Genomic DNA, 20965 nt, shown 5'->3' on the forward strand with positions numbered 1-20965 from the left:
AGTACTTGGATGGGAGACTGCCTAGGGAATACCAGGTGCTGTAAGTTTTTGAGTTTTTCACTACTTATCTAATACACTGGCCCTTAGTGTGGCCAAAAGTTTGACCAGCTCTTTGCTTTCCCTTACTGCTTATTTAATTCAATTGCCTTTAAAGTAGCTGTTCTTTAAACAGAGTTTGACTGTTTTTAACTACTTAACTAATGCTCTTATCTTTAATGTAGCTCATTTTGAAGTATTTTTTTGTATTTCATTCATTACTTATCTAGTATAATGGCTTAGTGTGCCTCACCTTAAAATAGGGGCTTTTTGCAGCAGCTTTAGCTTCACGGCCATACCACCCTGTTCACGCCTGATCTCGTCTGATCTCAGAAGCTAAGCAGAGTTGGGCCTAGTTAGTACTTGGATGGGAGACTGCCTAGGAATACCAGGTGCTGTAAGTTTTTGAGTTTTTCACTACTTATCTAATACACTGGCCCTTAGTGTGGCCAAAGTTTGACCAGCTCTTTGCTTTCCCTTACTGCTTATTTAATTCAATTGCCTTTAAAGTAGCTGTTCTTTAAACAGAGTTTGACTGTTTTTAACTACTTAACTAATGCTCTTATCTTTAATGTAGCTCATTTTGAAGTATTTTTGTATTTCATTCATTACTTATCTAGTATAATGGCACTTAGTGTGCCTCACCTTAAAATAGGGGCTTTTTGCAGCAGCTTTAGCTTACGGCCATACCACCCTGTTCACGCCTGATCTCGTCTGATCTCAGAAGCTAAGCAGAGTTGGGCCTAGTTAGTACTTGGATGGGAGACTGCCTAGGAATACCAGGTGCTGTAAGTTTTTGAGTTTTTCACTACTTATCTAATACACTGGCCCTTAGTGTGGCCAAAGTTTGACCAGCTCTTTGCTTTCCCTTACTGCTTATTTAATTCAATTGCCTTTAAAGTAGCTGTTCTTTAAACAGAGAGTTTGACTGTTTTAACTACTTAACTAATGCTCTTATCTTTAATGTAGCTCATTTTGAAGTATTTTTTTGTATTTCATTCATTACTTATCTAGTATAATGGCATAGTGTGCCTCACCTTAAAATAGGGGCTTTTTGCAGCAGCTTTAGCTTACGGCCATCCCACCCTGTTCACGCCTGATCTCGTCTGATCTCAGAAGCTAAGCAGAGTTGGGCCTAGTTAGTACTTGGATGGGAGACTGCCTAGGAATACCAGGTGCTGTAAGTTTTGAGTTTTTCACTACTTATCTAATACACTGGCCCTTAGTGTGGCCAAAGTTTGACCAGCTCTTTGCTTTCCCTTACTGCTTATTTAATTCAATTGCCTTTAAAGTAGCTGTTCTTTAAACAGAGTTTGACTGTTTTTAACTACTTAACTAATGCTCTTATCTTTAATGTAGCTCATTTTGAAGTATTTTTGTATTTCATTCATTACTTATCTAGTATAATGGCACTTAGTGTGCCTCACCTTAAAATAGGGGGCTTTTTGCAGCAGCTTTCGCTTACGGCCATACCACCCTGTTCACGCCTGATCTCGTCTGATCTCAGAAGCTAAGCAGAGTTGAGCCTAGTTAGTACTTGGATGGGAGACTGCCTAGGAATACCAGGTGCTGTAAGTTTTGAGTTTTTCACTACTTATCTAATACACTGGCCCTTAGTGTGGCCAAAGTTTGACCAGCTCTTTGCTTTCCCTTACTGCTTATTTAATTCAATTGCCTTTAACGTAGCTGTACTTTAAACAGAGTTTGACTGTTTTAACTACTTAACTAATGCTCTTATCTTTAATGTACCTCATTTTGAAGTTTTTTTTGTATTTCATTCATTACTTATCTAGTATAATGGCACTTAGTGTGCCTCACCTTAAAATAGGGGCTTTTTGCAGCAGCTTTAGCTTACGGCCATCCCACCTGTTCACGCCTGATCTCGTCTGATCTCAGAAGCTAAGCAGAGTTGGGCCTAGTTAGTACTTGGATGGGAGACTGCCTAGGAATACCAGGTGCTGTAAGTTTTGAGTTTTTCACTACTTATCTAATACACTGGCCCTTAGTGTGGCCAAAGTTTGACCAGCTCTTTGCTTTCCCTTACTGCTTATTTAATTCAATTGCCTTTAAAGTAGCTGTTCTTTAAACAGAGTTTGACTGTTTTTAACTACTTAACTAATGCTCTTATCTTTAATGTAGCTCATTTTGAAGTATTTTTTGTATTTCATTCATTACTTATCTAGTATAATGGCACTTAGTGTACCTCACCTTAAAATAGAGGGCTTTTTGCAGCAGCTTTAGCTTACGGCCATACCACCCTGTTCACGCCTGATCTCGTCTGATCTCAGAAGCTAAGCAGAGTTGGGCCTAGTTAGTACTTGGATGGGAGACTGCCTAGGAATACCAGGTGCTGTAAGTTTTGAGTTTTTCACTACTTATCTAATACACTGGCCCTTAGTGTGGCCAAAGTTTGACCAGCTCTTTGCTTTCCCTTACTGCTTATTTAATTCAATTGCCTTTAAAGTAGCTGTTCTTTAAACAGAGTTTGACTGTTTTTAACTACTTAACTAATGCTCTTATCTTTAATGTAGCTCATTTTGAAGTATTTTTTTGTATTTCATTCATTACTTATCTAGTATAATGGCACTTAGTGTGCCTCACCTTAAAATAGGGGCTTTTGCAGCAGCTTTTAGTTTACGGCCATACCACCCTGTTCACGCCTGATCTCGTCTGATCTCAGAAGCTAAGCAGAGTTGGGCCTAGTTAGTACTTGGATGGGAGACTGCCTAGGAATACCAGGTGCTGTAAGTTTTTGAGTTTTTCACTACTTATCTAATACACTGGCCCTTAGTGTGGCCAAAGTTTGACCAGCTCTTTGCTTTCCCTTACTGCTTATTTAATTCAATTGCCTTTAAAGTAGCTGTTCTTTAAACAGAGTTTGACTGTTTTTAACTACTTAACTAATGCTCTTATCTTTAATGTAGCTCATTTTTGAAGTATTTTTTTGTATTTCATTCATTACTTATCTAGTATAATGGCACTTAGTGTGCCTCACCTTAAAATAGGGGGCTTTTGCAGCAGCTTTAGCTTACGGCCATACCACCCTGTTCACGCCTGATCTCGTCTGATCTCAGAAGCTAAGCAGAGTTGGGCCTAGTTAGTACTTGGATGGGAGACTGCCTAGGAATACCAGGTGCTGTAAGTTTTGAGTTTTTCACTACTTATCTAATACACTGGCCCTTAGTGTGGCCAAAGTTTGACCAGCTCTTTGCTTTCCCTTACTGCTTATTTAATTCAATTGCCTTTAAAGTAGCTGTTCTTTAAACAGAGTTTGACTGTTTTTAACTACTTAACTAATGCTCTTATCTTTAATGTAGCTCATTTTGAAGTATTTTTTGTATTTCATTCATTACTTATCTAGTATAATGGCACTTAGTGTGCCTCACCTTAAAATAGGGGGCTTTTTGCAGCAGCTTTTGCTTACGGCCATCCCACCCTGTTCACGCCTGATCTCGTCTGATCTCAGAAGCTAAGCAGAGTTGGGCCTAGTTAGTACTTGGATGGGAGACTGCCTAGGAATACCAGGTGCTGTAAGTTTTTGAGTTTTTTCACTACTTATCTAATACACTGGCCCTTAGTGTGGCCAAAGTTTGACCAGCTCTTTGCTTTCCCTTACTGCTTATTTAATTCAATTGCCTTTAAAGTAGCTGTTCTTTAAACAGAGTTTGACTGTTTTTAACTACTTAACTAATGCTCTTATCTTTAATGTAGCTCATTTTGAAGTATTTTTTTGTATTTCATTCATTACTTATCTAGTATAATGGCACTTAGTGTGCCTCACCTTAAAATAGGGGGCTTTTGCAGCAGCTTTAGCTACGGCCATACCACCCTGTTCACGCCTGATCTCGTCTGATCTCAGAAGCTAAGCAGAGTTGGGCCTAGTTAGTACTTGGATGGGAGACTGCCTAGGAATACCAGGTGCTGTAAGTTTTTGAGTTTTTCACTACTTATCTAATACACTGGCCCTTAGTGTGGCCAAAGTTTGACCAGCTCTTTGCTTTCCCTTACTGCTTATTTAATTCAATTGCCTTTAAAGTAGCTGTTCTTTAAACAGAGTTTGACTGTTTTTAACTACTTAACTAATGCTCTTATCTTTAATGTAGCTCATTTTGAAGTATTTTTTGTATTTCATTCATTACTTATCTAGTATAATGGCACTTAGTGTGCCTCACCTTAAAATAGGGGGCTTTTGCAGCAGCTTTAAGCTTACGGCCATCCCACCCTGTTCACGCCTGATCTCGTCTGATCTCAGAAGCTAAGCAGAGTTGGGCCTAGTTAGTACTTGGATGGGAGACTGCCTAGGAATACCAGGTGCTGTAAGTTTTTGAGTTTTTCACTACTTATCTAATACACTGGCCCTTAGTGTGGCCAAAGTTTGACCAGCTCTTTGCTTTCCCTTACTGCTTATTTAATTCAATTGCCTTTAAAGTAGCTGTTCTTTAAACAGAGTTTGACTGTTTTTAACTACTTAACTAATGCTCTTATCTTTAATGTAGCTCATTTTGAAGTATTTTTGTATTTCATTCATTACTTATCTAGTATAATGGCACTTAGTGTGCCTCACCTTAAAATAGGGGGCTTTTGCAGCAGCTTTAGCTTACGGCCATCCCACCCTGTTCACGCCTGATCTCGTCTGATCTCAGAAGCTAAGCAGAGTTGGGCCTAGTTAGTACTTGGATGGGAGACTGCCTAGGAATACCAGGTGCTGTAAGTTTTTGAGTTTTTCACTACTTATCTAATACACTGGCCCTTAGTGTGGCCAAAGTTTGACCAGCTCTTTGCTTTCCCTTACTGCTTATTTAATTCAATTGCCTTTAAAGTAGCTGTTCTTTAAACAGAGTTTGACTGTTTTTAACTACTTAACTAATGCTCTTATCTTTAATGTAGCTCATTTTGAAGTATTTTTTGTATTTCATTCATTACTTATCTAGTATAATGGCACTTAGTGTGCCTCACCTTAAAATAGGGGCTTTTGCAGCAGCTTTAGCTTACGGCCATACCACCCTGTTCACGCCTGATCTCGTCTGATCTCAGAAGCTAAGCAGAGTTGGGCCTAGTTAGTACTTGGATGGGAGACTGCCTAGGAATACCAGGTGCTGTAAAGTTTTGAGTTTTTCACTACTTATCTAATACACTGGCCCTTAGTGTGGCCAAAGTTTGACCAGCTCTTTGCTTTCCCTTACTGCTTATTTAATTCAATTGCCTTTAAAGTAGCTGTTCTTTAAACAGAGTTTGACTGTTTTTAACTACTTAACTAATGCTCTTATCTTTAATGTAGCTCATTTTGAAGTATTTTTTTGTATTTCATTCATTACTTATCTAGTATAATGGCACTTAGTGTGCCTCACCTTAAAATAGAGGGCTTTTTGCAGCAGCTTTAGCTTACGGCCATCCCACCTGTTTCACGCCTGATCTCGTCTGATCTCAGAAGCTAAGCAGAGTTGGGCCTAGTTAGTACTTGGATGGGAGACTGCCTAGGAATACCAGGTGCTGTAAGTTTTTGAGTTTTTCACTACTTATCTAATACACTGGCCCTTAGTGTGGCCAAAGTTTGACCAGCTCTTTGCTTTCCCTTACTGCTTATTTAATTCAATTGCCTTTAAAGTAGCTGTTCTTTAAACAGAGTTTGACTGTTTTTAACTACTTAACTAATGCTCTTATCTTTAATGTAGCTCATTTTGAAGTATTTTTTTGTATTTCATTCATTACTTATCTAGTATAATGGCACTTAGTGTGCCTCACCTTAAAATAGGGGGCTTTTTGCAGCAGCTTTAAGCTACTGGCCATACCACCCTGTTCACGCCTGATCTCGTCTGATCTCAGAAGCTAAGCAGAGTTGGGCCTAGTTAGTACTTGGATGGGAGACTGCCTAGGAATACCAGGTGCTGTAAGTTTTGAGTTTTTTCACTACTTATCTAATACACTGGCCCTTAGTGTGGCCAAAGTTTGACCAGCTCTTTGCTTTCCCTTACTGCTTATTTAATTCAATTGCCTTTAAAGTAGCTGTTCTTTAAACAGAGTTTGACTGTTTTTAACTACTTAACTAATGCTCTTATCTTTAATGTAGCTCATTTTGAAGTATTTTTTTGTATTTCATTCATTACTTATCTAGTATAATGGCACTTAGTGTGCCTCACCTTAAAATAGGGGCTTTTTGCAGCAGCTTTAAGCTTACGGCCATACCACCCTGTTCACGCCTGATCTCGTCTGATCTCAGAAGCTAAGCAGAGTTGGGCCTAGTTAGTACTTGGATGGGAGACTGCCTAGGAATACCAGGTGCTGTAAGTTTTGAGTTTTTCACTACTTATCTAATACACTGGCCCTTAGTGTGGCCAAAGTTTGACCAGCTCTTTGCTTTCCCTTACTGCTTATTTAATTCAATTGCCTTTAAAGTAGCTGTTCTTTAAACAGAGTTTGACTGTTTTTAACTACTTAACTAATGCTCTTATCTTTAATGTAGCTCATTTTGAAGTATTTTTGTATTTCATTCATTACTTATCTAGTATAATGGCATAGTGTGCCTCACCTTAAAATAGGGGGCTTTTTGCAGCAGCTTTAGCTTACGGCCATCCCACCCTGTTCACGCCTGATCTCGTCTGATCTCAGAAGCTAAGCAGAGTTGGGCCTAGTTAGTACTTGGATGGGAGACTGCCTAGGAATACCAGGTGCTGTAAGTTTTTGAGTTTTTTCACTACTTATCTAATACACTGGCCCTTAGTGTGGCCAAAGTTTGACCAGCTCTTTGCTTTCCCTTACTGCTTATTTAATTCAATTGCCTTTAAAGTAGCTGTTCTTTAAACAGAGTTTGACTGTTTTTAACTACTTAACTAATGCTCTTATCTTTAATGTAGCTCATTTTGAAGTATTTTTGTATTTCATTCATTACTTATCTAGTATAATGGCACTTAGTGTGCCTCACCTTAAAATAGGGGGCTTTTTGCAGCAGCTTTCGCTTACGGCCATACCACTCTGTTCACGCCTGATCTTGTCTGATCTCAGAAGCTAAGCAGAGTTGGGCCTAGTTAGTACTTGGATGGGAGACTGCCTAGGAATACCAGGTGCTGTAAGTTTTGAGTTTTTCACTACTTATCTAATACACTGGCCCTTAGTGTGGCCAAAGTTTGACCAGCTCTTTGCTTTCCCTTACTGCTTATTTAATTCAATTGCCTTTAAAGTAGCTGTTCTTTAAACAGAGTTTGACTGTTTTTAACTACTTAACTAATGCTCTTATCTTTAATGTAGCTCATTTTGAAGTATTTTTTTGTATTTCATTCATTACTTATCTAGTATAATGGCACTTAGTGTGCCTCACCTTAAAATAGGGGGCTTTTTGCAGCAGCTTTAGCTTACGGCCATCCCACCCTGTTCACGCCTGATCTCGTCTGATCTCAGAAGCTAAGCAGAGTTGGGCCTAGTTAGTACTTGGATGGGAGACTGCCTAGGAATACCAGGTGCTGTAAGTTTTGAGTTTTTCACTACTTATCTAATACACTGGCCCTTAGTGTGGCCAAAGTTTGACCAGCTCTTTGCTTTCCCTTACTGCTTATTTAATTCAATTGCCTTTAAAGTAGCTGTTCTTTAAACAGAGTTTGACTGTTTTTAACTACTTAACTAATGCTCTTATCTTTAATGTAGCTCATTTTGAAGTATTTTTTTGTATTTCATTCATTACTTATCTAGTATAATGGCACTTAGTGTGCCTCACCTTAAAATAGGGGGCTTTTTGCAGCAGCTTTAAACTACGGCCATACCACCCTGTTCACGCCTGATCTCGTCTGATCTCAGAAGCTAAGCAGAGTTGGGCCTAGTTAGTACTTGGATGGGAGACTGCCTAGGAATACCAGGTGCTGTAAGTTTTGAGTTTTTCACTACTTATCTAATACACTGGCCCTTAGTGTGGCCAAAGTTTGACCAGCTCTTTGCTTTCCCTTACTGCTTATTTAATTCAATTGCCTTTAAAGTAGCTGTTCTTTAAACAGAGTTTGACTGTTTTTAACTACTTAACTAATGCTCTTATCTTTAATGTAGCTCATTTTGAAGTATTTTTTGTATTTCATTCATTACTTATCTAGTATAATGGCACTTAGTGTGCCTCACCTTAAAATAGGGGCTTTTTGCAGCAGCTTTAGCTTACGGCCATACCACCCTGTTCACGCCTGATCTCGTCTGATCTCAGAAGCTAAGCAGAGTTGGGCCTAGTTAGTACTTGGATGGGAGACTGCCTAGGAATACCAGGTGCTGTAAGTTTTGAGTTTTTCACTACTTATCTAATACACTGGCCCTTAGTGTGGCCAAAGTTTGACCAGCTCTTTGCTTTCCCTTACTGCTTATTTAATTCAATTGCCTTTAAAGTAGCTGTTCTTTAAACAGAGTTTGACTGTTTTTAACTACTTAACTAATGCTCTTATCTTTAATGTAGCTCATTTTGAAGTATTTTTGTATTTCATTCATTACTTATCTAGTATAATGGCACTTAGTGTGCCTCACCTTAAAATAGGGGGCTTTTGCAGCAGCTTTAGCTTACGGCCATACCACCCTGTTCACGCCTGATCTCGTCTGATCTCAGAAGCTAAGCAGAGTTGGGCCTAATTAGTACTTGGATGGGAGACTGCCTAGGAATACCAGGTGCTGTAAGTTTTGAGTTTTTCACTACTTATCTAATACACTGGCCCTTAGTGTGGCCAAAGTTTGACCAGCTCTTTGCTTTCCCTTACTGCTTATTTAATTCAATTGCCTTTAAAGTAGCTGTTCTTTAAACAGAGTTTGACTGTTTTTAACTACTTAACTAATGCTCTTATCTTTAATGTAGCTCATTTTGAAGTATTTTTGTATTTCATTCATTACTTATCTAGTATAATGGCACTTAGTGTGCCTCACCTTAAAATAGGGGGCTTTTTGCAGCAGCTTTCGCTTACGGCCATACCACCCTGTTCACGCCTGATCTCGTCTGATCTCAGAAGCTAAGCAGAGTTGGGCCTAGTTAGTACTTGGATGGGAGACTGCCTAGGAATACCAGGTGCTGTAAGTTTTTGAGTTTTTTCACTACTTATCTAATACACTGGCCCTTAGTGTGGCCAAAGTTTGACCAGCTCTTTGCTTTCCCTTACTGCTTATTTAATTCAATTGCCTTTAAAGTAGCTGTTCTTTAAACAGAGTTTGACTGTTTTTAACTACTTAACTAATGCTCTTATCTTTAATGTAGCTCATTTTGAAGTATTTTTTGTATTTCATTCATTACTTATCTAGTATAATGGCACTTAGTGTGCCTCACCTTAAAATAGGGGGCTTTTTGCAGCAGCTTTAGCTTACGGCCATCCCACCCTGTTCACGCCTGATCTCGTCTGATCTCAGAAGCTAAGCAGAGTTGGGCCTAGTTAGTACTTGGATGGGAGACTGCCTAGGAATACCAGGTGCTGTAAGTTTTGAGTTTTTCACTACTTATCTAATACACTGGCCCTTAGTGTGGCCAAAGTTTGACCAGCTCTTTGCTTTCCCTTACTGCTTATTTAATTCAATTGCCTTTAAAGTAGCTGTTCTTTAAACAGAGTTTGACTGTTTTTAACTACTTAACTAATGCTCTTATCTTTAATGTAGCTCATTTTGAAGTATTTTTTGTATTTCATTCATTACTTATCTAGTATAATGGCACTTAGTGTGCCTCACCTTAAAATAGGGGGCTTTTTGCAGCAGCTTTAGCTTACGGCCATACCACCCTGTTCACGCCTGATCTCGTCTGATCTCAGAAGCTAAGCAGAGTTGGGCCTAGTTAGTACTTGGATGGGAGACTGCCTAGGAATACCAGGTGCTGTAAGTTTTGAGTTTTTCACTACTTATCTAATACACTGGCCCTTAGTGTGGCCAAAGTTTGACCAGCTCTTTGCTTTCCCTTACTGCTTATTTAATTCAATTGCCTTTAAAGTAGCTGTTCTTTAAACAGAGTTTGACTGTTTTTAACTACTTAACTAATGCTCTTATCTTTAATGTAGCTCATTTTGAAGTATTTTTTGTATTTCATTCATTACTTATCTAGTATAATGGCACTTAGTGTGCCTCACCTTAAAATAGGGGCTTTTTGCAGCAGCTTTGCTTACGGCCATACCACCCTGTTCACGCCTGATCTCGTCTGATCTCAGAAGCTAAGCAGAGTTGGGCCTAGTTAGTACTTGGATGGGAGACTGCCTAGGAATACCAGGTGCTGTAAGTTTTTGAGTTTTTCACTACTTATCTAATACACTGGCCCTTAGTGTGGCCAAAGTTTGACCAGCTCTTTGCTTTCCCTTACTGCTTATTTAATTCAATTGCCTTTAAAGTAGCTGTTCTTTAAACAGAGTTTGACTGTTTTTAACTACTTAACTAATGCTCTTATCTTTAATGTAGCTCATTTTGAAGTATTTTTTGTATTTCATTCATTACTTATCTAGTATAATGGCACTTAGTGTACCTCACCTTAAAATAGGGGCTTTTTGCAGCAGCTTTTGCTTCACGGCCATCCCACCCTGTTCACGCCTGATCTCGTCTGATCTCAGAAGCTAAGCAGAGTTGGGCCTAGTTAGTACTTGGATAGGAGACTGCCTAGGAATACCAGGTGCTGTAAGTTTTGAGTTTTTCACTACTTATCTAATACACTGGCCCTTAGTGTGGCCAAAGTTTGACCAGCTCTTTGCTTTCCCTTACTGCTTATTTAATTCAATTGCCTTTAAAGTAGCTGTTCTTTAAACAGAGTTTGACTGTTTTTAACTACTTAACTAATGCTCTTATCTTTAATGTAGCTCATTTTGAAGTATTTTTGTATTTCATTCATTACTTATCTAGTATAATGGCATAGTGTGCCTCACCTTAAAATAGGGGGCTTTTTGCAGCAGCTTTAGCTTACGGCCATACCACCCTGTTGGCGCTAGAGAGCACACAGGAAGTTGTTGGCTGCAGTAGGGAGAGGAAGGCTCTCCTCCATTTTGTGTTAATTTTTGTCTTTGTATTTTGCTTTTTCTTTAGTTAAAGTTAGTTTTTGTTTGTTTTTCAGTTATAAAACCACCCAACAGCAGCATTTTTGCTTGCTGGAGGGTGAATTACATACTTTATTTTCTCTTTTCTCCTTTTTTTCAATGGGCGGATTAACGGCAAAGCGACACTGGACTGCACGAGGAACAAGCATGGCAAGCGACTCTGGACTGGCACGAGGAAGAAGCATGGGAAGCGATATTGGACTGTACGAGGAACAAGCATGGCAAGCGACACTGGACTGTACGCGAGGAAGAGCCGCGACAAGCGACACTGGACTGGATGGCGAGACCGCGTATGACAAGCGACACTGGTCTGGATTACCGACAACGAGAAGAACATGGAAAAAACCTAGACACAAGAGACAAGTTTGGCAGAAGAAGATATTTAAAGGAGGCGACTGTGATTGTGAATGTGGAGAATGTAAGTGAGGTGAGAGCTGTGGATATTATAAAAGCGGTGACGGATAAATGTGGAAATGGGAATATTTTGGCGTTAAGACCAAGGCAAGGAAAAGAATATGAACTTACAATGGAAAAGGAAGAAGCATGTGAGAATTGACTGATGGACTTTTAATAAAAGGGGTGAACTGCGAGATAAAAAAATTGCAAAATAGAGATTACGTTGTTTCCTTCATGCACCTGCCCGTCTATCTTGATGATAATAAAATTTTAGGGAAATTGGAAGGATGGGAGTTAATCCCATGTCAAATGTTAAAAGAAGATGCTACCGGGCACTGACATTGAGGACGGAACAAGGTTCCTAAAGTTAGATTCCCCAAAGAAGTGACATCGTTGCCATATAGCACAAAGTTGGAAACAGCCGAGGGCCGCAGTATTTTAGGGTGATGCACAGCCATCAGGTGAAGACCTGTAGGCTGTGCATGAGCCCAGAGACACCTGCTTAAAGAATGCCCAGATTTTAAGTGCTATAAGTGCGAGAGAGAGGACATTTTGCAAGAGATTGCAATGCTGTCAGATGCCCGGAGTGTCATGGAGTTTTAAATAAATGTGAATGTTGGATGGAGGGAGAGGAAGGAGGTAGGGAAGATCGGATGGGCGGACAGGTGCATGAAGGAAACAACGAGGAGGAAAGACAAATTGATGAAGAACAAGAGGAAGAAGGACTACAACAAAAGAAACAGAAGAGAATCAGACAACATAGAGGAACGTGAAGGAGAAAAAGAGAATGACAAAGACAAGGAACAGACAACAGAACAGGACACTCAGTGGGCGGAAATGGAAATAGCGGACAGTTTTAAAACTTTTCTAGATGATGTGGAGAGAGATGGACAAGGAATAGAAGTTCAAAGCAAAGAAATGGACAGTGAAGAAGAAACAAGGACAAACAGTATGGGAAAAGACAGAGGGGAGAGAGGACAAATAAGAAGGAGAACAATAAAGGTAAAACCAAAGCGTGGAAAATGCAAGGAAAAAAATAATGACAAGTGCAAACAGGTATGAAGCGTTAAGAGGGCTGGAGGAGAAGATGGAGAATAATGGTTTTAAGTATTTATTTTCTTTTTTTTAATGGTTTTTAGTTGTGTTACTTTTAATGCAAGGGGACTGATGGACATGAGAAAGTTTGAAAGAGTGAAAGAAAAATGTAAAGGAGAAGATGTTATCGTTTTGCAAGAAACAAATTGGAAAGAGAGTGTGATGGTGGACTATAAAAGAAATGGGATGGAGATATTTTGTATAACAATGGAGATGGAAGGCTTGGAAGAGGAGTGGCTTTTTAATGAGAAAAAATGTTTTTAATTCAAGCAATGTAGTGTATAAAGATAAGATGGGGAAATGTATGGTGGTTGAAGTAAATTGTGAGGCGCGTGAACTGATTTTAGCCAATGTACACGCACCAACAGAAGAGAAAAGAAAAGAAAAGAGTTTTTAATGTTTTAAGAAATATTGTAAAAGAAGTATAAAGAAATAATAATGATGGGGATTTTAATACTGTTTTTAGCAAGCAGGATATGGCGGAGGGAATGGTTTTAAATCAGACACAGGGAGAAATGAATTAAAGGAACTGATGAGAGAAAATAACTTAATAGATGTGTGGAGGAAATGAATGGAGGAAAAAAGGAGTTTTCAAGAAGGCAAATAGTAGGGAACTTTATTTGTAAAACAAGAATTGATTATGTGTTATGTACAAGAAATGTAGGGAATTTTATTGAAAAAATCAGATATGAAGAAACCAGTTTTAGTGATCATAAGTTTTACGTTTTAAAATAGATTGGAGCAACATGCAAAGGGGTCCGGGAGTATGGATTTTAAATACAGAGATTTTAAAGAATGAAGACTATGTTTTGAAGGTTAAAGAGGTCATTGAAAAGGAAAAGGAAAATGAAATGTATACAGAGGATAAGAGAATCTGGTGGGAGAATGTCAAATTTTTAATCAAAAAATTTTCAATCAAATATTGTAGTACTTTGAGGAAATGCAAAAGGTTCAAAGAAAGAGAAATAAAGAAGAGTTTGGAAATTGAATTGAATAAAGAAAATAAAGACATACTAAAGATAAAGGAAATGGAGGAAGACTGAAGAAATATAGAAGAAAAAGAATATGAGGGGCGAGGTTAAGAAGCAAAGCTAAATATCTTGTGGAGGGTGAAAAATGCACAAAATTCTTTTTGATTTGGAAAAAAAGAAAGGAAAGCTGATATTATAAAGGAAATACGAGGGAAAAATGGAGAAATTGTAGAAGGTAATGAAAATATTTTAAAAGAAATAAAGGATTTTTATGAGGATCTGTTTAGTGCAAGGGCGTGGAAGAGAAGGAAAAAAAAAAAGAAACTGCTGAATCAGATAAAAGCAAAAGTAAGTGAGGAAGATAAAAAGATTGTGACCAAGTAATCAGAGAAGAGAGAGATCGAAAGAGCAATAAATGAACTGAATAAAAAAAAGAGTCCGGGAATAGACGGTTTGGGAACTGAATTTTATGTATGTTTTAAGGGGTTTTAACAAAGATTTTAAATGAGGTTTTTAAAGAAATTTTTTGAAAAAGAAGAAATTAATGAAAAGAACGAGGATGGGGTTAATGAAGCTGGTATATAAAAGGAAGGGTGAAAAAATAGATTTAAAAAAACTATAGGCCAATTACAATGTTGAACACGGATCTTAAAATTTTAGCCAAGGTTTTAGCAAACAGATTAAAGGAAGTTATGCCAAGCATAATTGAAACAAACCAAGCATACGGAGTGAAAGGAAGGGATATAGATGACATAAAAATGAGTATAAGAGATACAATATGGTACATGAAGGATAAAGGTGAAGATGGATATATAATTAGTTTGGACTTTGAAAAAGCTTTTGATAGGGTGGAACACAGGTATTTATTTGAGGTTTTAAGGAGTTTTGGTTTTGGGAATTTTATCAAATGGATAGAGATTTTATACAAGGGTGCTTTAACAAGGATAAAATGTAATGGGTTTTTAACAGACTGTTTTAAAATCACAAGATCAATTAGGCAGGGTTGTCCGCTTTCAGCTTTACTTTATTCACTTGTATCAGAACCATTGGGACTGGCTATAAAACAAAAAGAAGGAATAATAGGTATAGAAATTGACGAAAACAATGAAGGAAGGTTTATCAATATGCTGATGACACAACGATAATTGTAAAAGGAAAGGATAGTGTCAAAGAAGTTATGAATGTTGTAAAAGAATTTTGTAAAGGATCTGGGAGTAAAATAAATGAGGAGAAAACAGTATATATCAGATTTGGGAAAGCTATGATTTTAACGGATTGTTTTAACTTCAAGGAAGTGGAACAAATTAAGATTTTAGGAATTTTAATGGGGAAAAATGAGAGAAAAGTAAGAGATGAAATGTGGGAGGAACTAGTAACAGAAATAGAGAGAAGGTTAAACTTTTGGAAACTGAGAACACTAAACTTAAAAGGGAAGGTTTTAATATTGAATGTTTTAATGGTTTCTAAGCTGTGGTATGTTTTAAATGTATCTGAGATGCCTTTGTGGACAGAAAAGAGGTTGAAGAAATGTTTTCTTGACTTTTTATGGGAGGAAAACCAGCAAGAATAGCATATAATACGATTTTAGGGGCGGTGGAAAAGGGGATTAGGTTTAATGGATGTAGAACAGAGAAAAAATGCTTTGAGAGTTAAAATAGTAAAGAAATACCTACAAGAAGAGAGCAAATTTGAGTGGAAAAAAACAATGAAATACTTTTAAACAAATGTGGGAATTTTAACATGGGGATGGTATTTTATGGATGAAAACAAAAATTTGGATGACAGAAGGATTACCTGAGTTTTACAGAGAAATGTTTAGTGCCTGGGAAAATTTTTAAGTAAAATTGTATACAACCCTCAAAGAAAAGAAAACATTTTAAATCAACCCCTGTTCTTAAATAACAACATTTTAAAACAAGACAAAGAACTATTTTTAAGAAATGGATGGAAGTGGGGATAACAAGAGTGAGAGATGTCTTGTATGAATTTAAAGAGGGTTTTTACCAATACAATATATTGTGGATGCAATGGATGAAGCAAAAGAAGAATATAGCAAACAAGAAATAACAAACAAATATGAAATCCTTAAAAAGCAATACCTAAAGAGTGGATTAAAAGAATAGAAGTGCGGAAGAAGAGCAAACAGAGGAACATTTTAATGTGAAACTGGGGAAAAATTTTATGATTTTAAGGGATGTACTGTAAAAATGTTTTATTGTGTTTTTAGAGATGGTGTTTTTAAAGAGCCAACTGTAAATAAGTACTGGGTGGAAAAATTCAACAATCTAAAAGAAGAATGTATATGGAGAAACATGAGGGGGAAGTGTGTCGAAACAAAGTTGGAATGTTTGGAGTATTTTATAAGACACAAAGTTGTTTTTACTGAAGTTATTTTACAAAAAATAGGGATGGAACAACATGCAATGTGCAAAGTGTGCAAAAAAAAAGAAGAGGGGATTTTACATCTGTTTTTATATTGTAAGGAACTGGAGGCATTTTTAAGGAAATGTAAATGTTTAATCAAAGACTTGACTGAAGAATGGGATGAAAATGGAATGGAATGGAACAGAGTGTTGATGTTTGGATGGGAAAAGAAGTGTAAAAACAAAGCCTTTATTAATCTGTTTGTGATGTTAATGAAAAGTGCAATATGGGAGAGGAGAATTGTGGCAAAAAGGAACAAATTGTTTTGGATGTTTGGACTGTCTTTAAAAAGAAAACTGAAATATATATGGACAAATTGTATGTGTATTTTAAAAGTGAAAAAATCCTAGATGCATTTTATGTTGTTTTTACACAGAAATGTCTATCGTGTTTTAAAAGATTTTATGTGGGAGCTACGGAGAGCGAAGAATTTGTTTAAATAATGTATGAAATTATGAGATATGTGATGTGGATATTGTACAAGAGAAAGTATGTTTTTATTGTATTTGATTGATTGAAAAATATTTTAATAAAAAAAAAAAAAAAAAAATAAAAAAAATTCACGCCTGATCTCGTCTGATCTCAGAAGCAAAGCAGAGTTGGGCCTAGTTAGTACTTGGATGGGAGACTCCTAGGAATACCAGGTGCTGTAAGTTTTGAGTTTTTCACTACTTATCTAATACACTGGCCCTTAGTGTGGCCAAAGTTTGACCAGCTCTTTGCTTTCCCTTACTGCTTATTTAATTCAATTGCCTTTAAAGTAGCTGTTCTTTAAACAGAGTTTGAGTCTTTTTAACTACTTAACTAATGCTCTTATCTTTAATGTAGCTCATTTTGAAGTATTTTTTTGTATTTCATTCATTACTTATCTAGTATAATGGCACTTAGTGTGTCTCACCTTAAAATAGGGGGCTTTTTGCAGCAGCTTTCGCTTACGGCCATACCACCCTGTTCACGCCTGATCTCGTCTGATCTCAGAAGATATGCAGAGTTGGGCCTAGTTAGTACTTGGATGGGAGACTGCCTAGGAATACCAGGTGCTGTAAGTTTTTGAGTTTTTTCACTACTTATCTAATACACTGGCCCTTAGTGTGGCCAAAGTTTGACCAGCTCTTTGCTTTCCCTTACTGCTTATTTAATTCAATTGCCTTTAAAGTAGTTGTTCTTTAAACAGAGTTTGACTGTTTTTAACTACTTAACTAATGCTCTTATCTTTAATGTAGCTCATTTTGAAGTATTTTTTTGTATTTCATTCATTACTTATCTAGTATAATGGCACTTAGTGTGCCTCACCTTAAAATAGGGGGCTTTTGCACCAGCTTTAGCTTCACGGCCATACCACCCTGTTCATGCCTGATCTCGTCTGATCTCAGAAGCTAAGCAGAGTTGGGCCTAGTTAGTACTTGGATGGGAGACTGCCTAGGAATACCAGGTGCTGTAAGTTTTGAGTTTTTCACTACTTATCTAATACACTGGCCCTTAGTGTGGCCAAAGTTTGACCAGCTCTTTGCTTTCCCTTACTGCTTATTTAATTCAATTGCCTTTAAAGTAGCTGTTCTTTAAACAGAGTTTGACTGTTTTTAACTACTTAACTAATGCTCTTATCTTTAATGTAGCTCATTTTGAAGTATTTTTTGTATTTCATTCATTACTTATCTAGTATAATGGCACTTAGTGTGCCTCACCTTAAAATAGGGCTTTTTGCAGCAGCTTTAAGCTTACGGACATACCACCCTGTTCACGCCTGATCTCGTCTGATCTCAGAAGCTAAGCAGAGTTGGGCCTAGTTAGTACTTGGATGGGAGACTGCCTAGGAATACCAGGTGCTGTAAGTTTTTGAGTTTTTCACTACTTATCTAATACACTGGCCCTTAGTGTGGCCAAAGTTTGACCAGCTCTTTGCTTTCCCTTACTGCTTATTTAATTCAATTGCCTTTAAAGTAGCTGTTCTTTAAACAGAGTTTGACTGTTTTTAACTACTTAACTAATGCTCTTATCTTTAATGTAGCTCATTTTGAAGTATTTTTGTATTTCATTCATTACTTATCTAGTATAATGGCACTTAGTGTGCCTCACCTTAAAATAGGGGCTTTTTGCAGCAGCTTTAAGCTTACGGCCATCCCACCCTGTTCACGTCTGATCTCAGAAGCTAAGCAGAGTTGGGCCTAGTTAGTACTTGGATGGGAGACTGCCTAGGAATACCAGGTGCTGTAAGTTTTGAGTTTTTCACTACTTATCTAATACACTGGCCCTTAGTGTGGCCAAAGTTTGACCAGCTCTTTGCTTTCCCTTACTGCTTATTTAATTCAATTGCCTTTAAAGTAGCTGTTCTTTAAAAATAGTTTGATTGTTTTTAACTACTTAACTAATGCTCTTATCTTTAATGTAGCTCATTTTGAAGTATTTTTGTATTTCATTCATTACTGATCTAGTATAATGGCACTTAGTGTGCCTCACCTTAAAATAGGGGCTTTTTGCAGCAGCTTTAAGCTTACGGCCATACCACCCTGTTCACGCCTGATCTCGTCTGATCTCAGAAGCTAAGCAGAGTTGGGCCTAGTTAGTACTTGGATGGGAGACTGCCTAGGAATACCAGGTGCTGTAAGTTTTTTCACTACTTATCTAATACACTGGCCCTTAGTGTGGCCAAAGTTTGACCAGCTCTTTGCTTTCCCTTACTGCTTATTTAATTCAATTGCCTTTAAAGTAGCTGTTCTTTAAACAGAGTTTGACTGTTTTTAACTACTTAACTAATGCTCTTATCTTTAATGTAGCTCATTTTGAAGTATTTTTTTGTATTTCATTCATTACTTATCTAGTATAATGGCACTTAGTGTTTCCTCACATTAAAATAGGGGCTTTTTGCAGCAGCTTTCGACACGGACATACCACCCTGTTCACGTCTGATCTCAGAAGCTAAGCAGAGTTGGGCCTAGTTAGTACTTGGATGGGAGACTGCCTAGGAATACCAGGTGCTGTAAGTTTTTGAGTTTTTCACTACTTATCTAATACACTGGCCCTTAGTGTGGCCAAAGTTTGACCAGCTCTTTGCTTTCCCTTACTGCTTATTTAATTCAATTGCCTTTAAAGTAGCTGTTCTTTAAACAGAGTTTGACTGTTTTTAACTACTTAACTAATGCTCTTATCTTTAATGTAGCTCATTTTGAAGTATTTTTTTGTATTTCATTCATTACTTATCTAGTATAATGGCACTTAGTGTGCCTCACCTTAAAATAGGGGCTTTTTGCAGCAGCTTTAGCTTACGGACATACCACCCTGTTCACGCCTGATCTCGTCTGATCTCAGAAGCTAAGCAGAGTTGGGCCTAGTTAGTACTTGGATGGGAGACTGCCTAGGAATACCAGGTGCTGTAAGTTTTGAGTTTTTTTCACTACTTATCTAATACACTGGCCCTTAGTGTGGCCAAAGTTTGACCAGCTCTCTTTGCTTTCCCTTACTGCTTATTTAATTCAATTGCCTTTAAAGTAGCTGTTCTTTAAACAGAGTTTGACTGTTTTTAACTACTTAACTAATGCTCTTATCTTTAATGTAGCTCATTTTGAAGTATTTTTTGTATTTCATTCATTACTTATCTAGTATAATGGCACTTAGTGTGCCTCACCTTAAAATAGGGGCTTTTTGCAGCAGCTTTGCGCACGGCCATACCACCCTGTTCACGCCTGATCTCGTCTGATCTCAGAAGCTAAGCAGAGTTGGGCCTAGTTAGTACTTGGATGGGAGACTGCCTAGGAATACCAGGTGCTGTAAGTTTTGAGTTTTTCACTACTTATCTAATACACTGGCCCTTAGTGTGGCCAAAGTTTGACCAGCTCTTTGCTTTCCCTTACTGCTTATTTAATTCAATTGCCTTTAAAGTAGCTGTTCTTTAAACAGAGTTTGACTGTTTTTAACTACTTAATTAATGCTCTTATCTTTAATGTAGCTCATTTTGAAGTATTTTTTGTATTTCATTCATTACTTATCTAGTATAATGGCACTTAGTGTGCCTCACCTTAAAATAGGGGCTTTTGCAGCAGCTTTAAGCTTACGGCCATCCCACCCTGTTCACGTCTGATCTCAGAAGCTAAGCAGAGTTGGGCCTAGTTAGTACTTGGATGGGAGACTGCCTAGGAATACCAGGTGCTGTAAGTTTTTGAGTTTTTTCACTACTTATCTAATACACTGGCCCTTAGTGTGGCCAAAGTTTGACCAGCTCTTTGCTTTCCCTTACTGCTTATTTAATTCAATTGCCTTTAAAGTAGCTGTTCTTTAAAAATAGTTTGATTGTTTTTAACTACTTAACTAATGCTCTTATCTTTAATGTAGCTCATTTTGAAGTATTTTTTTGTATTTCATTCATTACTGATCTAGTATAATGGCACTTAGTGTGCCTCACCTTAAAATAGGGGGCTTTTTGCAGCAGCTTTCGCTTACGGCCATACCACCCTGTTCACGCCTGATCTCGTCTGATCTCAGAAGCTAAGCAGAGTTGGGCCTAGTTAGTACTTGGATGGGAGACTGCCTAGGAATACCAGGTGCTGTAAGTTTTTGAGTTTTTTCACTACTTATCTAATACACTGGCCCTTAGTGTGGCCAAAGTTTGACCAGCTCTTTGCTTTCCCTTACTGCTTATTTAATTCAATTGCCTTTAAAGTAGCTGTTCTTTAAACAGAGTTTGACTGTTTTTAACTACTTAACTAATGCTCTTATCTTTAATGTAGCTCATTTTGAAGTATTTTTTTGTATTTCATTCATTACTTATCTAGTATAATGGCACTTAGTGTTCCTCACATTAAAATAGGGGGCCTTTTGCAGCAGCTTTCGCTTACGGACATACCACCCTGTTCACGTCTGATCTCAGAAGCTAAGCAGAGTTGGGCCTAGTTAGTACTTGGATGGGAGACTGCCTAGGAATACCAGGTGCTGTAAGTTTTGAGTTTTTCACTACTTATCTAATACACTGGCCCTTAGTGTGGCCAAAGTTTGACCAGCTCTTTGCTTTCCCTTACTGCTTATTTAATTCAATTGCCTTTAAAGTAG

At 37.6% G+C, this 20965-nt stretch overlaps 13 non-coding genes and 24 pseudogenes across 13 annotated transcripts; all 37 read left to right on the top strand.

Annotated features, from left to right (window-relative positions):
- The first annotated feature begins 321 nt into the window (after window positions 1-321).
- Window positions 322-440, top strand: LOC122338567 (annotated as a pseudogene).
- Window positions 441-712: 272 nt separating this feature from the next.
- Window positions 713-831, top strand: LOC122338565. The gene has a single exon (XR_006249817.1). It is a non-coding gene; the product is annotated as a 5S ribosomal RNA (ribosomal RNA).
- Window positions 832-1104: 273 nt separating this feature from the next.
- On the top strand, window positions 1105-1223 carry LOC122338620 (annotated as a pseudogene).
- Window positions 1224-1495: 272 nt separating this feature from the next.
- LOC122338641 lies at window positions 1496-1614 on the top strand (annotated as a pseudogene).
- A 271-nt stretch (window positions 1615-1885) lies between these two features.
- Window positions 1886-2003, top strand: LOC122338588 (annotated as a pseudogene).
- A 273-nt stretch (window positions 2004-2276) lies between these two features.
- On the top strand, window positions 2277-2395 carry LOC122338610. The gene has a single exon (XR_006249828.1). It is a non-coding gene; the product is annotated as a 5S ribosomal RNA (ribosomal RNA).
- Window positions 2396-2668: 273 nt separating this feature from the next.
- Window positions 2669-2787, top strand: LOC122338614. The gene has a single exon (XR_006249832.1). It is a non-coding gene; the product is annotated as a 5S ribosomal RNA (ribosomal RNA).
- A 275-nt stretch (window positions 2788-3062) lies between these two features.
- Window positions 3063-3181, top strand: LOC122338621. Its single transcript, XR_006249834.1, has one exon. It is a non-coding gene; the product is annotated as a 5S ribosomal RNA (ribosomal RNA).
- A 273-nt stretch (window positions 3182-3454) lies between these two features.
- On the top strand, window positions 3455-3573 carry LOC122338623 (annotated as a pseudogene).
- Window positions 3574-3847: 274 nt separating this feature from the next.
- Window positions 3848-3966, top strand: LOC122338649 (annotated as a pseudogene).
- Window positions 3967-4240: 274 nt separating this feature from the next.
- On the top strand, window positions 4241-4359 carry LOC122338624 (annotated as a pseudogene).
- A 272-nt stretch (window positions 4360-4631) lies between these two features.
- Window positions 4632-4750, top strand: LOC122338625 (annotated as a pseudogene).
- Window positions 4751-5022: 272 nt separating this feature from the next.
- Window positions 5023-5141, top strand: LOC122338646 (annotated as a pseudogene).
- A 275-nt stretch (window positions 5142-5416) lies between these two features.
- Window positions 5417-5535, top strand: LOC122338589 (annotated as a pseudogene).
- A 276-nt stretch (window positions 5536-5811) lies between these two features.
- On the top strand, window positions 5812-5930 carry LOC122338581 (annotated as a pseudogene).
- Window positions 5931-6205: 275 nt separating this feature from the next.
- On the top strand, window positions 6206-6324 carry LOC122338633. The gene has a single exon (XR_006249835.1). It is a non-coding gene; the product is annotated as a 5S ribosomal RNA (ribosomal RNA).
- A 270-nt stretch (window positions 6325-6594) lies between these two features.
- On the top strand, window positions 6595-6713 carry LOC122338626 (annotated as a pseudogene).
- A 274-nt stretch (window positions 6714-6987) lies between these two features.
- LOC122338613 lies at window positions 6988-7106 on the top strand. The gene has a single exon (XR_006249831.1). It is a non-coding gene; the product is annotated as a 5S ribosomal RNA (ribosomal RNA).
- Window positions 7107-7380: 274 nt separating this feature from the next.
- LOC122338627 lies at window positions 7381-7499 on the top strand (annotated as a pseudogene).
- Window positions 7500-7773: 274 nt separating this feature from the next.
- On the top strand, window positions 7774-7892 carry LOC122338642 (annotated as a pseudogene).
- A 272-nt stretch (window positions 7893-8164) lies between these two features.
- Window positions 8165-8283, top strand: LOC122338645. The gene has a single exon (XR_006249836.1). It is a non-coding gene; the product is annotated as a 5S ribosomal RNA (ribosomal RNA).
- Window positions 8284-8554: 271 nt separating this feature from the next.
- On the top strand, window positions 8555-8673 carry LOC122338612. The gene has a single exon (XR_006249830.1). It is a non-coding gene; the product is annotated as a 5S ribosomal RNA (ribosomal RNA).
- Window positions 8674-8945: 272 nt separating this feature from the next.
- On the top strand, window positions 8946-9064 carry LOC122338571. The gene has a single exon (XR_006249818.1). It is a non-coding gene; the product is annotated as a 5S ribosomal RNA (ribosomal RNA).
- A 275-nt stretch (window positions 9065-9339) lies between these two features.
- LOC122338628 lies at window positions 9340-9458 on the top strand (annotated as a pseudogene).
- A 273-nt stretch (window positions 9459-9731) lies between these two features.
- LOC122338583 lies at window positions 9732-9850 on the top strand. Its single transcript, XR_006249819.1, has one exon. It is a non-coding gene; the product is annotated as a 5S ribosomal RNA (ribosomal RNA).
- A 271-nt stretch (window positions 9851-10121) lies between these two features.
- Window positions 10122-10240, top strand: LOC122338595. The gene has a single exon (XR_006249820.1). It is a non-coding gene; the product is annotated as a 5S ribosomal RNA (ribosomal RNA).
- A 274-nt stretch (window positions 10241-10514) lies between these two features.
- On the top strand, window positions 10515-10633 carry LOC122338577 (annotated as a pseudogene).
- Window positions 10634-16855: 6222 nt separating this feature from the next.
- On the top strand, window positions 16856-16974 carry LOC122338650 (annotated as a pseudogene).
- A 276-nt stretch (window positions 16975-17250) lies between these two features.
- LOC122338576 lies at window positions 17251-17369 on the top strand (annotated as a pseudogene).
- A 272-nt stretch (window positions 17370-17641) lies between these two features.
- On the top strand, window positions 17642-17760 carry LOC122338637 (annotated as a pseudogene).
- A 273-nt stretch (window positions 17761-18033) lies between these two features.
- On the top strand, window positions 18034-18142 carry LOC122338599 (annotated as a pseudogene).
- A 272-nt stretch (window positions 18143-18414) lies between these two features.
- Window positions 18415-18533, top strand: LOC122338602. The gene has a single exon (XR_006249821.1). It is a non-coding gene; the product is annotated as a 5S ribosomal RNA (ribosomal RNA).
- A 650-nt stretch (window positions 18534-19183) lies between these two features.
- Window positions 19184-19302, top strand: LOC122338639 (annotated as a pseudogene).
- A 275-nt stretch (window positions 19303-19577) lies between these two features.
- On the top strand, window positions 19578-19696 carry LOC122338569 (annotated as a pseudogene).
- Window positions 19697-19968: 272 nt separating this feature from the next.
- Window positions 19969-20077, top strand: LOC122338600 (annotated as a pseudogene).
- Window positions 20078-20353: 276 nt separating this feature from the next.
- Window positions 20354-20472, top strand: LOC122338603. The gene has a single exon (XR_006249822.1). It is a non-coding gene; the product is annotated as a 5S ribosomal RNA (ribosomal RNA).
- Window positions 20473-20748: 276 nt separating this feature from the next.
- LOC122338601 lies at window positions 20749-20857 on the top strand (annotated as a pseudogene).
- The last annotated feature ends 108 nt before the right edge of the window (window positions 20858-20965 follow it).

This window comes from Puntigrus tetrazona, unplaced genomic scaffold (genome assembly GCF_018831695.1).
Source record: "Puntigrus tetrazona isolate hp1 unplaced genomic scaffold, ASM1883169v1 S000000986, whole genome shotgun sequence".
NCBI lineage: Eukaryota > Metazoa > Chordata > Actinopteri > Cypriniformes > Cyprinidae > Puntigrus > Puntigrus tetrazona.